The sequence below is a fragment of the Planococcus citri genome, chromosome 5 (genome assembly GCF_950023065.1).
Source record: "Planococcus citri chromosome 5, ihPlaCitr1.1, whole genome shotgun sequence".
NCBI classification, from domain to species: domain Eukaryota; kingdom Metazoa; phylum Arthropoda; class Insecta; order Hemiptera; family Pseudococcidae; genus Planococcus; species Planococcus citri.
In genome coordinates, this window is record NC_088681.1 from 61,238,303 (window position 1) to 61,250,429 (window position 12,127).

Here is a 12,127-nt window from a genome sequence, read left to right on the forward strand (position 1 = left end):
TCACTAAAAATCGAATACTGGAGCCATTTTCGAGGTTAAAATGTACGCGTGTTAAAAGGTGTTGCCAAGAATTTTTTTCCCTCGAACCTGTCATGTCATCCCATTTCGTTTCCTCTCTGGTTTGTTTTTCTTTACTTTTTTTTTCACCACTAAAGACGTCATCAAGTTGTGTTTACGATTGCAATGATACGATTATGTAATCTAGACTGCTCGGATTCATATAAATAAGACGATCGTTGGTGCATTAAATATATAATTTGATTAACCGTCTTATCGTGCAGTTCACTTCAACTTTTAATTCGTTTAAAGTAAATTGTGCTTAATCGCAAACAAAATCATCATGTCGAAATTGATCTCAGTAAGTACCTATTTTGTGTATTAGTGGTTTTATTTTACTTAGATATATCTACAATTTTCGTGATATTTTAGAAATATGTTTTTTTTATTTTATTTTATTTTTTTGGAATCAATTTTGAGATTTTAAATTTACCTAATTACATCTGCAATATGTTTTATTACACATTTGATTCGATTTTCAATTCTTTGGAATAAATTTAATTGCTTGATTTTCTTAATTTTTATTACGAGCATTTGAAATTAATCTTCGTAGGGTACCTGAACCTATTCATTCGCGATGCACACGGAAATAAAAATAATCGACCAAACAATCGACATTTCCCCTTTCAACTTACCTACCTAATATTCATTTCAAAATTGACTGTCGTGTTTCATTTTACATGCAGATACTCGTACTTTGCTTCATTTCATCATTTTGGAAAATTATATTAAATTTTTTTTTATTCTCGCAAAATTTAGAGAAACAAATTCATGTAATTTAAAATTTTCCAATTCTTGGCTTCGAGGCATGGTTGTTGAAAATAATTTTTCACTATGAAAAATAAATCCATTTGATGAGAAAATTGCTCCATTTTACAAACGTGAGAGGTCTGTGTACTCACTGTTGAACTCAAAATCATTTCAAAAATTCTTTCATCCTATTTGTACTTTACTTTTCCAAAAATACGAGTAACTCACCACCACCGAATAGGCTACCTATTGTAAAAAAAAATTAAAAATCATACTCTTCGATAGTTTTGATTAACAATTGTTGTTTTTTTTTTCAACAGATCATCTTCTGCACCTTGTTCTTGGCCACTATTGCTGTGCAAGTATTCGGACAACACCAGGGTGGTGGACAACACTACGGTGGTGGACAACAACACCACGGAGGTGGTTCACAACATCACGGTGGTGGACAACAACATCATGGAGGTGGACAACATCACGGTGGTGGACAACAACACCACGGTTAAGATTGTCAAATTACCAATTTTCAATCCTCTCGTTTAGCTCTTTCTCACTGTGAATATTGAATGAATGTTTCGTCTTCAGCATGCTGTGCATTTTTTTGTAAATTTTATGTTATTCTTTAATATGGTACCTATTTTATATTTTTATCAATAAATTATTGTTGATCAGCATACAATCTCGTAGATTTTTTCATTTCTTATTACATCAAGTCGTCATCTACTCGTAGAATAAGATTTCAAACAATTTGAGTTGGTATAATTACGAGAGTTCTACTGTCTGTAGAATAAATTGCAATGCAAAGAGCATATCAGTCGGGTACAAAGTTTGGCTCCATCCTCGAATTTTGAAATGTATAGGTATAAAATACTCGTACGAATAAGGATGATTTTACTTTCATCTAGGTACGAAAATCACCGCGTGTACTGTAAAAATATTCGATAAATTTCGAAAAAAAAATTGGCACAAAAAATCAGAAAATCTTCAACATAAAAATTAATTTTTAAAAACAAACTGAACTTGACTAAAAATATGGAGAATTTCTATGCAACAACTTACACAAGTTACGTGTTTCTCTTCTAAATCTACCAAGTCACGTCTTACCTACCTTTTTGAATTTTCCACACGTAGTACGAAAATGAGTTTTTGAAAAATTTCCATTCAGAGGTTAACCGAATGAAAGTGAAAGGTGATGCACTGATGCACGATAGTTATCGTAATTATTATGATGCAACATTTACTCGTAGATATGCAAAGAAACTGCCAATTTGCAAAAATGAAAAAAATAAGTGCGAAGTGCAATTTTTTTGCACTATGTACCCAGTTTCCTTATCTATCATACGAGGTTGGGTATTTTCTCAAATTGTCTTGTGCGTCGTAGTATAATATATCATCTACTGGATCGTGGACCAGCATTTAGTGCACATTAATTGATAAACAGTTCTATTTTGTGGTCATCTCGACTTCATCTTTGCTTTTTTATAATTTTTCACGTGTTTTTTTTAAATTTGGATTTGTATATATTTTGATATTGCATGTTTCGTATAAAATAAATCGTTGATCGACATAACGTACTCTGGTAATTTTTCCATCATTACGTTCTGAAATTTTTCAGCCACGAATGAGTCGACTCGATCATTTTTGCAAAGGTAATTTGAAGAAGTGATGAGTAGTTATCATGTTGGTCTACCTGATAAAACTTACCTACAATTAAGTAGGTACTGCGAGAAATTCAATTTCATTACCTATCAGACTATCATTTTCCTTGAGATTATTCAAAAATATGAGTATTATTCGAATGAAAGAATTTGGACAGTGCAAAATCATTTCTGATAAATTTTGTTTATAATGGAGAAATATTTCCTTAAATTACAAAAAAATTGGAATTTTTATTTTATTCCAAGACGCTGAATGACAAATAGGTAGATAAAAACTGGTCAATATTAGGTACTTATCAACATTTTTGAAATCAAAAAATTTCAGTTGAAAAGTTTCAGAAAGCTTTAGTAAAAATTCGATCTTTTCAAATCAGCATTTAGCATTTTACTGCAAAATATCGTGATTTTAAAATTTTAATTTTTTTCAACCTGAGAGGTACCTATTTTAACAGACAAGAAAAACCAAAAAATGCTGCATTGACCCAGAGCACGTAAAAAATACGTACAAATCACCAGCCAGAATTTCAGGAGGTATAATTTTTGTATTTTTAAATATTCAGTGAATTTTTAAAAATCAAGGGCCAAAAAATATGAAAAATCAAAATTCCAATTTTCAAACGTTTGTTGTAGGTTTTAGAAATGCTCAAAACGATTCGAAACCGTTATCAATCGATTCGAGAAGTTGAAAACAGAGCACGTACCAAATTTAAGCTTTCTCAGTCTATTTGATGAAATTTTGACTTTTTTTTTGCATTTTTGGACCTAATTTGATTTTTAAAAATTGAAAAAATTCACTTCATCATATTAAATTTTCAATCGTGATTGTATTTTCGCATGTATTTTTTGATTTAGCTTTTTTTAGTTCGACAACCTATAAGTATGTAGTAGGTATCTAGAGAATGTTTTTTGAAAAAAATCTGCCAAAAAGCACATAATGTGGGAAAATAGAGTCGAAAGAAGACCCAAAAAAACGATCAGCAAAATTTTCAAATGACGAAATTCATTTTCTGATTTTTGGAAAATTTTTAAAAATTCAAATTTCGCCCATCGATCGCCATTCCTCATGAAAAAAATCAAAATTTGGTCAAAAGCTGAAAAATTTGGTTTGTACCGCGTTTTCAATCTCTCCAGTGGGCAGCTAAAAATCGAGATGTGTATTATACTCGACCTGTTTAACGATTTTATCTGCATTTGAGCCGATTTCGGGGGTGACACATCAAAAGTTGTTTTTTGACCAGCTTTTTTCAAAATTAAAAAATCCAAAAAATCATAAGTTTCCCGTTTGTGTGGAAATTTTCAAAATTCACGCGAATCGCTGTATTTCTTCAAGAATCAACCCCTGGAGCGAAAATTCTATCATTTCCAGCCGTTTTGGAGTGAGAGTGACACACCTCAAAAAACCACTCGTGAGGTGTCACTCTCAAAATCGGCTTAAATGTGGATAAACTCGTTAAACAGGTCGAGTGTAATATATGTATGTACAACTCGATTTTTAGCTGCCCAACTTCATATTCACGCCTTCTGGAGCAAATTCAAAACTCTGGAGAAATTGAAATATCGCGCTGGAGGCTCCAGAATGGCTGGAAATGGTGAAATTTGGATTTAGGTAATTAATATTAGTTTTGGGATTTATTTTGACTATTTTTATTGATCAAGTGCGTAGTTTTTTTTGAAAAAAGCATAAATCGCCAAAAACAGTCAATTTTGAATTTTCGAAAATTCGCCAAAAATCGAAAAATGAACTTGGGCAAATAAAAATTTGGTTTTGGGGGCTTTTAACTATGCTCTTTCCCAAAATCGCGGTCCTGTTCAAATCGGAGTGTGACACCTCAAGAGGTATCCTTGTTAGCTGTAAAGTATGCGTTAAAATGCATGAAAAACCCACAAAACAGATTCAAAATTACACAAAAATTCAAGAAAGTGAACAGAAATTCGATAAAACGCGATTAAAATGGTTGAATAATAATTATGAAGTAAAAATTGTTCGAAAATGCTTCCTTATAAAAATCTTAACTTTTCATTAAAATTTTTGGGAAAAACTGTATAAAATTGATAAAATGGAACTTTAAATTCTGAAAAATATCAAACTTTTGAGATAAAATTGAAAAATAGAACGTAAAAATTGTTCAAAATTGCATTAAAATTTATAATTTTACACAAATTTTATACTAAACGTACCTATGTGACAAAAACACACTTTGAAAGAATTATATATAAAAGCTGCCTAAAAATTAACAAAGTGTTAAAAGGTGTTGCCAAGAATTTTTTTTCCTCGAACCTGTCATATCCCATTTCGTTTTCTCTCTGGTTTGTTTTTCTTATATTTTTTTTTCGCCACTATTATGTAATCTAGACTGCTCGGATTTAAATAAGACGATCAGTGGCGCCCACGTAGGTATTGCGCTATTGCGGTTGCAATAGGGGCCCTTGCAATGTTGGGGCCCCCAGTAGAATTTGAGGCCCCTTAAGTTAAAGTTTGGTAGACAAAAAATCTATTTAGAGCAAAAAAAAAAGAAATAACCACAACACAATGAGTGTGTACAGTACCATAATTAATACAACAATACAACATTATTCATATGTACATCTACATACCTACATATTTTATTCGTTGAGTAGGTATTTGCCTATGTGTTCAACAGAGTTTGCTGATTCTATATGCTCAAGTGAGCCCCAAAAGAAAAAAGTTCTCTGGGTGGATAATGCGCCCTCTAGTGAAAAGAGGCCCGTTTTGAGCTATGAATTTTTAATGCATAGTAAATCAAGATTAGAAAAATGGATCCTTCAGGCCCTAATTTTTGCGATTTCTCTGTAAATTTTTGTGAACCAAGTAGGCATGTCATCGGTAACGCGTTTGATACTGATTTTGTGATTTTTGAAAATTTAAAATTGACCACTTTTGATGATCTGTGGAAATTTGGAATTTGCCGGCAAAATCTTTGATTTACTGACTAAACCACCAGGCAATCTATTCTCAAAATTCTTATTTTTTCAAAAGCTTTTGCCCTCGCTTCGCTCGGGCGCATTTGTTTTTTCTGTTTATGAAATTGTTCATTATTGTGCTTAGAATGTATTTTTGTTCAAACTTTCAAAAATTCCTGTGATGGAAAAACTGACTTTTCACTTCAAAATTACTCCTGTTTTGCTTCTTGAAAGTATAAATTTTGAAAAGCTTTTGCCATCGTTTCACTCGGGTCAATTTGATTCTCCTTTTTACGTTTAAAATTTCAAGAAACCATTGATAAAATTTAGAAAAAGAAGAGATAAAAAAAACTGAATGCTTCCATCAAAATTGATGTTGTTCTACTTTTCGAACTACAAATTCTACAGAGCATTTGCCCTCGCTTCGCTCGGGCGAATTTGGTTCTTTTCTGCAAAATTACAATTTCAAGAAACCTATATGAATGAATTTGAAAAATGTTGAAATCAAAAAAACCGAATTTTTTCATTAAAATTGATGATGTTCTGCATTTCAAATCACAAATTTTCCAAAACTTTGTCCTCGCTTCGCTTGGGTCATTTATGATACTGCTTTCAATAATAGTAGGAATATGAAAATTAAGCAGAAAAATTCCAGAAATACTCATAATAGGTACTCAAAGCATATGAAAAATGCAAATTTTTCATTTCAAAAATGTTTGATATCACAGTGCTTAGCACTTTAAAATTTTGAATATTGCGTCAAAATTACAATTTTTTGTTAGCATAAGAACGATGCACCCTCACCCTCTCAAATAGCATGACTTGTCCTATACCCTCATTTTGAAACACAGATTTTCTCTGCGCGTCCCTGAAGACAGAAAGCTGTTGATAACAGCTTGGAAATTTTTGCGCAAAGTTGGCAGAGTTGGAAATAAGTCGTGTATGCTGAAAAAATCTAAGAATTGTCAAAAACCATAGGTTTTTACTTCTTGAATTACCTATTAATTTTCGAAGGCTTTTGCCTCGCGAATCGTTTTTTCCCTTTCTTTGACCAAAGTTTGAGAGAAGAAATATTCATTTCTCACACCAAAAGTGATGTTGTTTTACTTGGAATTTTCCAAAAAAAAATCCAATGTATTTTAATCAGAACTTCCAGAAAGTCCCAAAATTCGATAAAATATCAAAAAATGTCCTATTTTTCACCGAAAATTAAAAAAATGTAAAAATTATGTCCTCAGAAAAAAAAATTGTTAATTTTCGAGAGCTTTTGTCCTCACTTCGCTCGAGCCTTATTCATATTTTTAAGAATATTATGATTCCCTGAAAACTAAAAATGCCTAAGTCATGAAAACCAGTTTTTTTGCATTATCAAGAATATTCAAGAATGATGTTATCCTGTTAGGTATTCACGTTTCGAATCATCATTTTCCTGCTCTTTTCTCCGACCAAAGTTGGGGGTAAAAAACCTAACTTCTCACGTCGAAAATGATGTTGTTTTACTTTAAAAATTATCAATTTTTGAAAGCTTTTGCCCTCGCTTCGCTCGGGTCTTTACCGATTTCTATTTTTGAACATATTGTAATTTCCTGAAAACTATTGTTGAAATTTTTAAATGTTGAAGCTACAAAAATCAACTTTTTGCATCAGTTATTTTAATTTTTGAATAATCAATTTTTTCATCATTTTGCCCTCTCAAATTCAAGTTCTGCTATGTACACAATTTTTTAAAAATTTTCAAGAATGGAAATTCAACTTCAGAAATTTATAAACATAACCAAATCAATACAGGGCTCTAAGAAGGAATGGAAATTGAGAAATTTGAATTTAGGGGATAGTTTTAGACAAGATACAACTCATCCAAATTTCCCATAAAAAAATTGCACAATTAAGTATACCCATGGCAATCATTAGGCTTTTTCTGAAAAAAGGGGGCCCTCCTGAAAAAAATTTCGGGGCCCTCATGAAATTTCTGCAATACCACTTTTGCAACCTCTGGGCGCCACTGAAGACGATCGCTCGGTGCATTAAATATGTAATTCGATTAACCGTCTTATCGTGCAGTTAATTTCAACTTTTAATTCGTTTAAAGTAAATTGTGCTTAATCGCAAACAAAATCATCATGTCGAAATTGATCTCAATAAGTATTTTGTGTATTGATACCTAGTTTTATTTTACTTAGACATTTTTCGTGATATTTTAGAAATGTGCTTTTTTTATTTTTGTTTCTTTTTTAGTATCAATTTTGAGATTTTAAATTTACCTAATTACATCTGCAATATGTTTTATCACACATTTGATTCGGTTTTCAAATTCTTTGGAATAAATTTCATTGCTTGATTTTCTTAATTTTTATTACGAGCATTTGAAATTAATCTTCGTAGGGTACCTAAACCTATTCATTCGCGATGTAACAGAAATAAAATAAATCGACCAAACAATCAGCATTTCTCCTTTTCACTTACCTGCCTACCTATTGATTTCAAATTTGACTCTCATGTTTCATTTTACGTGAAGATACTTTGCTTCATTTCATCATTTCAGGGAATTATATTAAATTTTATTTATTTTTGCTAAATTTTGAAGAAACAAATTTATGTGATTTAAAATTTTCAATTCTTGGCTTCGAGGCATAGTCATTGAAAGTAAATTTTCAGAGTGAAAAAAATCCATTTGATAAGAAAATTGCTCCATTTTACAAACCTGAGAAGTCTGCGCTTTCTGTTGAACTCAAAACCATTTCCAAAATTATTCTTTTATCCTATTTGTACTTTAATTGTCCAAAAATAACTCACCGCCGCCGAAGCTACCCATTGTAAAAAAAAATTTAAAAATCATACTCTTCGATAGTTTTAATTAACGATTGTTTTTTTTTTTCAACAGATCATCTTCTGCACCTTGTTCTTGGCCACTATTGCTGTGCAAGTATTTGGACAACACCACGGTGGTGGACAACAAGATCAAGGATATAAACGACCACGTCAAGGCGATACTAACCCCAGTGGTGGGCGTTATTTGTAAATTTTATGTGATTCTTCAATATGGTACCTATTTTATATTTTTATCAATAAATTATTGTTGATGAGCATACAATCTCGTAGATTTTTTCATTTCTTATTACATCAAGTCGTCATCTAGAATAAGATTTTGAACAATTTTAGTTGGTAGGTATAATTACGAGAGTTCTACTGTCTGTAGAATAAATTGCAATGCAAAGAGCACGTCAGTCTGGTACAGGTACAATGTTTGGCTCTATCCTCGAATTTTGAAATGTATAGGTATAAAATACTCGTACAAATAAGGATGATTTTACTTTCATCTGCGAAAATCACCGCATGTACCGTAAAAATATTCGATAAATTAAAAAAAAAAAAAAAAATAGGCCCAAAAATCAGAAAATCTTCAACATAAAAATTGATTTTTAAAAACAAACTGAATTTTACGAAAAAATATGGAAAATTTCTGTGCAACAACTTACACAAGTCACGTGTTTATCTTCTAAATCTACCAAGTCACGTCTTATCTACCTTTTTGAATTTTCCACTACCTAAGTAGTACGATCATGAGTTTTTGAGAAAATTTCATTCAGAGGTTAACCGAATGAAAGTGAAAGGTGATGCACTGATGCACGATAGTTATAATTATTATGATGCAACATTTACTCGTAGATATGCAAAGAAACTGCCAATTTGCAAAAATGAAAAAAATAAGTACGAAGTGCAATTTTTTGCCCTATGTACCCAGTTTTCTTATCTATCATACGAGGTTGGGTATTTTCTCAAATCGTCTTTGTGCGTCGTAGTATAATAAGCTATATTTATTGGATCGTGGACCAGCATTTAGTGCACATTAATTGATAAACAGTTCTACTGTGTGGTCATCTCGACTTCATCTTTGCTTTTTTATAATTTTTCACGGTTTTTTTAAAAATTTGTATTTGTATATATTTTGATATTGAATGTTTCGTATAAAATAAATCGGTGATCGACATAACTTACTCTCGTAATTTTTCCATCATTACGTTGTGAAATTTTTCAACCACGAATGAGTCGACTCGATCATTTTTGCAAAGGTAATTTGAAGAAGTGATGAGTAGTTATCATGTTGGCCTATCTAGTAAAACTTACCTACAATTGAGTAGTTAAGCTGCGAGAAATTCAATTTCATTACCTATCAGGCTATCGTTTTTCTTGAGATCATTCAAAAATATGAGTATTATTCGAATGGAAGAATTTGGACTGTGCAAAATCACTTCTGATAATTTTTGTTTATAATACATAATAAAGAAATATTTCCTTTAACCGCAAAAAATTTGGGCTAGTTATTTTATTCCAAGAGGCTGAATGACAAATAGTGATGAAAACTGGTCAATATTAGGTACTTAGCAACATTTTTGAAATCAAAGAATTTCAGTTGAAAAGATTCAGAAAGCATTGGTAAAAATTTGATCTTTTCAAGACAGCATTCAGCATTTTACTGCAAAATCTCGTGATTTTAAAATTTTAATTTTTTTCAACCTGATAGGTACCTACCTACTTTAACAGACAGGAAAATTTTCGAATCAAAAAAATGCTACGTTGACAGAGCACGTAAAAAATAACAAATCACCAGCCAGAATTTCAGGACGTATAATTTTTGCATTTTTAAATATTATTCAGTGAACTTTCAAAAATCAAGGGCCAAAAAATATGAAAAATCAAAATTCCAATTTTCAAACGTTTGTTGTAGATTCTAGAAATGCTCAAAACGATTCGAAACCAGCACGTACCAAATTTCAGCTTTCCAAGTCTATTTGATGAAATTGTGGCTTTTTTTTGTATTTTTGGATCTAATTTGATTTTAAAAAATTGAAAAAATTCACTTTATCATATTAAATTTTGAATCGTGATTGTATTTTCGCATGTTTTTTTTTCGATTTAGCTTCTTCGGGTTCAACAACTTATACTATAGAGAAGGTTTTTTGGAAAAAATCTGTCAAAAAGCACATAACGTGGGAAAATGGAGTCGAAAGAAGACCCAAAAAAACGATCAGCAAAATTTTCAAATGAGGTTTATTTTCTGATTTTTGGCGAATTTTTAAAAATTCAAATTTCGCCCATCGATCGCCATTCCTCATGGAAAAAAAATCAAAATTTGGTCAAAAGCTGAAATTTGGTTTGTACCCTGTTTTCGATCTCTCGAGTCGATTAGTGATGGTTTTGAATCGTTCCTGGCGCCTCCAGCGGATTTTAAATTTTTTAAAATTAACGTTCAATTTTAAAAATTGATGAATATCACATCATGTTTGCTCAAGCCGATGCAGAATCTCAAATAAGTACTGTCTTTTAAACTGGCTCATCAAGAGTAAATAAACGACAAGTTATAAAAAATGCTCCGTGGCCTTTGATGACCAAAATTCCCCTCCCCCCTCGCACCCATTTTAAGCCAACAGTTTGTTCTGTGTCATATCAGATTGAGAAAATTGAGGACTTTATGCCTCCTCCTCTTCCTCATTCTCTCAAACAAATTGTGCAAAAGATGAAAAATCAATTCTTTTCGGTTTTTCTACCTATAAAAATTACATATAAAATAAATTTTCTATCCTCAAAAAGTTCTTACAAGGGAACCTCTTGAGGCGTCACACTCCGATTCAAACGGGACCGCGATTTTTGGAAAGAGCAATTCAATTCAATTCAATTCTTTATTTAAGATACATGCGGCAACATTGCTGCCATCGTATCATGTTAAGTACATATTACATAAATGGTTATTTGAATACTACTTACATAGGTATCTATAGAGTACAGATTTTAGATTTAAATTGGATAAAAATTACATGATTAAAACGTAAAAGGATGAGGAGTTAAAACTATATGTATATAAAATTCTACACCAGGTTATTTCAACAATAAAGAAATAGAAAATTGAAAAATATAAATGAAAATTGAATGCTTATTGATCCAGGGAGCTGAGATATTCCTCTAGGGTATAATAAGCCTTAGTTATCAGCCATTCTTTGAGAGCATTTTTGAATTTTTTGGCAGTTGGCTGGTTTTTTACACTCCCTGGAAGTTGATTATATACTTTTGCTGCAGATGATGCAGTACTACACTGGAGAAGTTTTGTGCGGTGGTGGGGAGTTCTAAGGTTACCTCGTGATCTGGTACTGTATGGATGGGTAATTTTTGGAAATGTTATAACCCCAGTATAAACCATGAGAGATATGTCCAAGATATATTGTGATATTGTAGTGAGAATTTTATCATCAATAAAGATGGGCCTGCATGTTTGTCTTAGAGGTATTTTATAAATTGTTCTTATCGCACGTTTTTGTAATGTGAGGATTTGCTTGACATATGATGCATTACCTCCCCAAAAAACCACCCCATAGGCCATTGTAGAGTGGAATATAGTCTAAAACCCCCAAAACCAAATTTTTAGCTGCCCAAGTTCATTTTTCGATTTTTGGCGAATTTTTGAGAATTTAAAATTGACTGTTTTTGGCGATTTATGCTTTTTTTAAAAAAAGTACGTACTTGATCAGTAAAAATGGTCAAAATAAGTCCCAGAACTAATATTAATTACCCAAATCCCAATTTTACCAATTCCAGCCATTCTGGAGCCTCCAGCGCGATTTTCAATTTCTCCAGAATTTTGAATTTGCTCCAGAAGGCGTGAAATATAATATGAAGTTGGGCAGCTAAAAATCGAGTTGTATATTACACTCGACCTGCTTAACGAGTTTATCCACATTTGTGCCAAT

At 31.7% G+C, this 12,127-nt stretch overlaps 1 protein-coding gene across 2 annotated transcripts in view; it reads left to right on the forward strand.

The window, feature by feature from the left end:
* Positions 1-200: 200 nt before the first annotated feature.
* LOC135848931 (uncharacterized) overlaps positions 201-12,127 on the forward strand; it is a 73,056-nt gene continuing 61,129 nt past the window's right edge. Inside the window, exons 1-2 of one of the 2 annotated variants that reach the window (XR_010559457.1) lie at positions 201-358; positions 1,128-2,456. The gene's annotated coding sequence lies outside the window, so the exon portion shown is untranslated. Of the gene's footprint in view, positions 359-1,127; positions 2,457-9,202; positions 9,458-12,127 lie in introns of those variants that run through there. The other variant, XR_010559459.1, reaches the window with a different exon arrangement.